This window comes from Myodes glareolus, chromosome 19, assembly GCF_982192425.1.
Source record: "Myodes glareolus chromosome 19, mMyoGla1.1, whole genome shotgun sequence".
In the NCBI taxonomy this organism is placed as follows: domain Eukaryota; kingdom Metazoa; phylum Chordata; class Mammalia; order Rodentia; family Cricetidae; genus Myodes; species Myodes glareolus.
In genome coordinates, this window is record NC_142044.1 from 43,451,385 (window position 1) to 43,457,384 (window position 6,000).

A 6,000-nucleotide genomic window follows, 5' to 3' on the forward strand; every position below is an offset into this window, starting at 1 on the left:
AAAGGTCCCCCATAGGCTCACATATTTGAACACTTGGTCCCCTTGGTAACACTGTTTGAGGCAATTATAAATAGGTGGAAACTGGTTGGAAGATGTATGTACCTAGGAATGAACTTGGAGCATTATGGTCTTGCTTCATTTTGAGCTCACTGTCTCTGCTTTTGTTTTTCGTTTGAAGATCAAACAGTAGGTCAGTATAAAATCTTTTCTAAGCTGCTTTTAGTCAGAGAGCTTCCCAGAGATAGTGAGGTCATGGACCTTAGAAAAGAGTCTGCTGTCACCACTTTTCTAGACCAGCATAATTCCTTACTACACTTTAAATCTGCCAGAGCCCACTCCTGCAGGAATCATCAGGGGGTATCTAGGATGGGGCATGAGGGTTAAGGAGATGGCAGATTTCCAGGAAAGGAGAGAGAAAACACGAGATAGACCTGGGACTGAAGGTTGATACCAACCAGCCCCGAGTTTATTTCAGAATGTGCTTTTATACATAAAGGCAGAATGAAGAGCAGTACAGTCAGCTACCTGCTTGTCCTGATACCCACAGAGAAGTGAAGCGACCACCCATCGTCTGGGACTAAAGAAGAGAGACAATGCTGGTATGGATGAACACATAATGGAGAAGGCACATCCCTTAACAAAGGACCACAGGCAGCTAATGACTGCCGAGACAGTTATCCTTTTCCAGGGTTGAACCCACTTATTTACTCCTCAGACTGATAAGGCCTGAAACCATATACACACAAACAGCAAAAATGCATTCCACAAGTTGTGGGTGCATATGTATTACATAATGTCTTAGGGTTTCTGTTGCTAGGAAGAGACACCATGACCATGACAACTCTTACTAAGAAAAATATTTCAATTGGTGACTTCACAGTTTCAGAGGTTCAGGCACTTAACATCATGGTGGGACATAGCATGCAGGTGTACAGTGTTGTTGAGGTAGCTGGGGGTTCTATACCTTGTGCAGGCAACAGGAAGTGATCTGTCTCACTGGCGTAGCTTGAGCATATATGAGACCTCAAAGCCCACCTCCACAGTGACACACTTTCGCCAACAAGGCCATACCTATTCCAAGGAAAGCATCTTTAACAAATGCTGCTGGCATAACTGGATGTCAACCTGTAGAAGAATGAAAGTAGATCCATATCTATCACCATGCACAAAAATCAAGTCCAAATGGCTTAAAGACATCAACATTAATCTGACCACTTTGAACCAGATAGAAGAGAAAGTGGGCAGTAGTCTACAAGACATAGGCACAGGAGACCACTTCCTAGGTAGAACCCCAGTAGCACAGACAATAAGAGAATCAATGAATAAATGGGACCTCCTGAAACTGAGAAGCTTCTGTAAAGCAAAGGACACCGTCAATAAGACAAAAAGGCTACCTTCTGACTGGGAGAAGATCTTCACAAACCCCTCATCAGATAAAGGCCTGATCTCCAAAATATACAAAGAACTCAAGAAACTAGACACTAAAACTCTAATTAACCCAATTAAAAAATGGGGTGCTGAACTGAACAGAGAATTCTCAACAGAAGAACTTCGAATGGCCAAAAGACACTTAAGGTCAAGCTCAACATCCTTAGCGATCAGGGAAATGCAAATCAAAACAACTATGAGATATCATTTTACACTGGTCAGATTAGCTAAAGTCAAAAACACCAATGATAGCCTATGCTGGAGAGGATGTGGAGAGAGGGGAACTCTCATCCATTGTTGGTGGGAATGCAAACTTGTGCAGCCACTGTGGAAATCAGTGTGGTGGTTTCTCAGGAAACTGGGAGTCAACCTCCCTCAAGACCCAGCAATTCCACTCTTGGGAATATACCCAAGAGATGCCCTATCATATCACAAAAGCATTTGTTCAACTATGTTCATAGCAGCACTATTTGTAATTTCCAGAACCTGGAAACAACCTAGGTGCCCCTCAATAGAAGAATGGTTAAAGAAGATGTGGAACATATATACATTAGAGTTTTACTCAGCAGTAAAAAACAATGACATCTTGAATTTTGCATGCAAATGGATGGACATAGAAAACGCTTTACTGAGTGAGGTAAGCCAGACCCAAAAAGAGGAACACGGTATGTATTCACTCATAAGTGGATTCTAGCCATAATTAAAGGTCTTTGAGCCTATTATTCGTGATACTAGAGAAGCTAATTAAGAAGGTGAACCTGAAGAAAATCATGTAGTTATCCTCCTGGGGATTGGAAATAGACAAGAGTCCCAGGTAACCTCGGGTGCATGGGGGGTGGGAGGGCTGTTGGAAGGGGAGAGGGATAGAGAGAAGGGAGTAGCTGAGGAATGGGGAAAGCTCGGGGGACTGGGATGGGGGGGAGGGAGGAAGGATGGATATGGGATCAGGGAAGAATATATCTCAACAAAGGGAGTCATTTTAGGGTTTACAAGAGACTTAATTATAAATGGGATCCCAGATCCAAGGAAAGATCCCCAGATTGTTCTCTGGACAGAGGAGAGGGTGCCTGAACTGGCCTTGGCCCATAACCATACTGATGAATATTTTGCTTATCACCATAGAACCTTCATCTGGCGATGGATGGAGATAGAGACAGAGACCCACACTGGAACACTGGACTTAACTCCCTAGGTCCAAATGAGAAGAAGAAGGAAAGAGAACGTGAGCAAAGAAGGCAAGACCAGAGGGAACCTTCATCCGACGATGAATGGCAATACAGATGGAGACCCACATTGGAGTACCTGACTGAGCCCCCCCAAGGTCCAAATGAGGAGCAGAAGAAGGAAGAACATGAAAAATGAAATCAGGACCGTGAGGGGTGCAATCACCCACTGATACAAGGGGACTGATCTAATGAGAGTTCACCAAGGCCAGTTGGACTGGGAAGGAACGAGCACGTGATCCAACCAGATTCTCTGAATGTGGCCGGATTCTCTGAATGTAGCTGGCCCGGAGTCTTTCTGAAAAGCCATTGACAATGACACTGGGACTTGTTTCCTCTGCATATACTGGATTTTTGGGATCCAGTCTGTATGGATACTCACCTTCCTGGACCTGGAGGGAGGGGGGAGGAACTTGAACTTCCCACAGGGCAGGAAACCCTGACTGCTTTTAGGGATGGAGAGGGAGGAGGAGAGGGATTGGGGGGAGTGGGAGGGTGTTGGGAGGAGGGGCGGAAATGGAAACTGTTATAATTTAATAAACTTTGAAAAAAAAACAAAATCCAACACCTCTTCATGATAAAGGTCTTAGAGAGATCTGGGATATGAGGAAGATATTTAAACATAATAAAAGCAATATACATCAAGACAACAGCCATAGTCACATTAACTAAAGAGGAACACAAAGCAATACCACTAAAATCAGGAATAAGAGAGAGCTGTACACTCTCTCCATATCTGTTCAACATAGTTCTTAAAGTTCTGGCTTGAGCAATAAGACAACAAAAGGAGATAAAGGGGATTCAGATTGGAAAGGAAGAAGTCAAACTTTTGTTATTTGCAGATGGTATGACAGTATGCATAAGTGACCCCCAAAACTCTACTAGGGAACTACAACTGATAAATACACTCAGTAATGTAGCAGTATACAGGATCAACTAAAATAAAAACATCAGTAGCCCTAATAAAAAAAGCTGAAAAAGAAATGAGAGAAGCATCACCTTTCCCAATAGCCACAAATAATGACTCTTCTGTTTCTATTTTGTGAAACACACTAAGAAGTATAGGTACTAACTCTTCTTGGAAGTTCTCGTAGAATTCTGCATTGAAACCATCTGGTCCAGGACTTTTTTTGGTAGGGAGGTTTCTGATGACAGTTTCTATTTCCTTGTGACTTACAGGTCTATTTAAACTGCTCGTCTGGTCTTGACTTAATTTTGGTGTATGATATTTATCTAAAAAAGTGTCCATTTCTTTCACATTTACCAATTTTGTGGCATACAGGCTTTTGTAGTAAGATCTTATGATTCTCTGAATTTCCTCTGTGTCTGTGGTTATGTCCCCCTTTTCATTTCTGATCTTGTTAATTTGTGGGTTCTCTCTCTGGCGGTTTGATTAGTTAGGATAGGGGTTTGTCAATCTTGTTGATTTTCTGCAGGAACCAGCTTTTTGTTTCATTGATTCTTTGGATTGTTTACTGTGTTTCTATTTTGTTGATTTCAGCCCTCAGTTTGATTATTTCCAGTCCTCTACTCCTCCTGGGTGAATCTGCTTCTTCTTCTTTTTTTTTCTAGAACTTTCAAGTGTGCTGTTAAGTCTCTAATGTGTGCTTTGTCTGTTTCCTTTATGTGGGCTCTTTGTGCTATGAACTTTCCTCTTAGCACTGCTTTCATAGTGTCCCATAGGTTTGGATATGTTGTGTCTTTATTTTTGTTGAATTCAAGGAAGGCGTTAATTTCTTTCTTTATTTCTTCCTTGACCTAGGGATGGTTCAGGAGTTGACTCTTCAGTTTCCATGAGTTTGTAGGCTTTCTGGGATTAGAATTGTTGTTGAATTCTAACTTTATTCCATGGTTATCCTATAGTACACAGGTGGTTACTACAATTTCTTTGTATCTGTGGAAGTTTGCTTTGTTACCAATTATGTGATCAATTTTTGAGAAGGTTCCATGAGGTGCTGAGAAGAAAGTATATTCTTTTCTGTTTGGGTGGAATGTTCTATAGGTGTCTGTTAGGTCCATTTGTTTCATTACATCTGTTAGTTCTCTTATTTTTGTTAAGTTTCTGTCTGTTTGACCTGTCCATTGATGAGAGAGGAGTGTTGAAATCACCCACTATTAGAGTATGGGGTTTGATGTATGCTTTGAATTCTAGTAATGTTTCTTTTACATATGTGGGTGCTTTTATATCAGGGGTGTAGATATTCAGGATTGAGACTTCCTCCTGATAAATTGTTCCTATTATGAGTATAAAGTGGCCATCTCCATCTCTTCTGATTGATTTTAGTTTGAAATCAATTTTGTTAGATATTAGTATAGCCACACCCACTTGTTTCTTTGGTTCATTTGATTGGAAAACCCTTTCCCAACCCTTTACTCTGAGGTAGTGTCTGTTTTTGAGTTTGAGGTGTGTTTCTTCTAAACAACACACTGTTGGATCCTGATTTTGTATCCATTCTCTTAACCTGTGCCTTTATATAGGTGAATTGAGTCCATTGATATTAAGTGATATTAATGACCAGTGGTTGTTAACTCCAGTTATTTTTTATGGTGGTAGTGTTTGTGTTTTTCTTCTTTGAGTTGTGCTGGTGGAGCGTTGTCAGATGCTTGTGTTATTATGAGTGTTGTTGGCTTCCTTGGTTTGTGATTTTCCTTCTAGTAATTTCTGTAAGGCTGAGTAACATAAAATGTCTTGGGGTAACACTAACCAAAGAAGTGAGAGAACTGTTTGACAAGATCTTTAAGTCTTTAAAGAAAGAAATCGAAGAGAATACCAAAATGGAAAGATCTCCCATGCTCTTGGATAGGTAGGATCAACAAAATAAAAATGGTAATTCTACCAAAAGCAATGTATAGATTCAATGCAGTCCCCATCAAAATCTCAACATAATTCTTCACAGACCTTGAAAGAACCATAATCATCTCACATGGAAAAGCAAAAAACTGAGGATAGCCAAAACAATCCTGTACAATAAAGTAACTTGTGGAGGCTTCACCTTCCTTAACATCAAGCTCTATTATAGAGCTACAGTAATGAAAACAGCTTGGTATTGGCATAAAAACAGAGAGGTTGACGAATGGAGTCAAAGTGAAGACCCGGATATTAATCCACACAACTATGAACACCTGATTTTTGACAAAAAGCTAAAATTGTACAATGGAAAAAAAGAAAGCATTGTCAACATATGGTGCTGGTATGTCAACCTGTTGAAGAATGAAAATAGATCCATATCTATTGCCATACTCAAAACTCAAGTCCAAAGGGATGAAAGGCCTAAATATAAATCTGACCACACTGAACTTAACAGAAGAGAAAGTGGGAAGTAGTCTTCAATGCATGGGCACAGGAGAC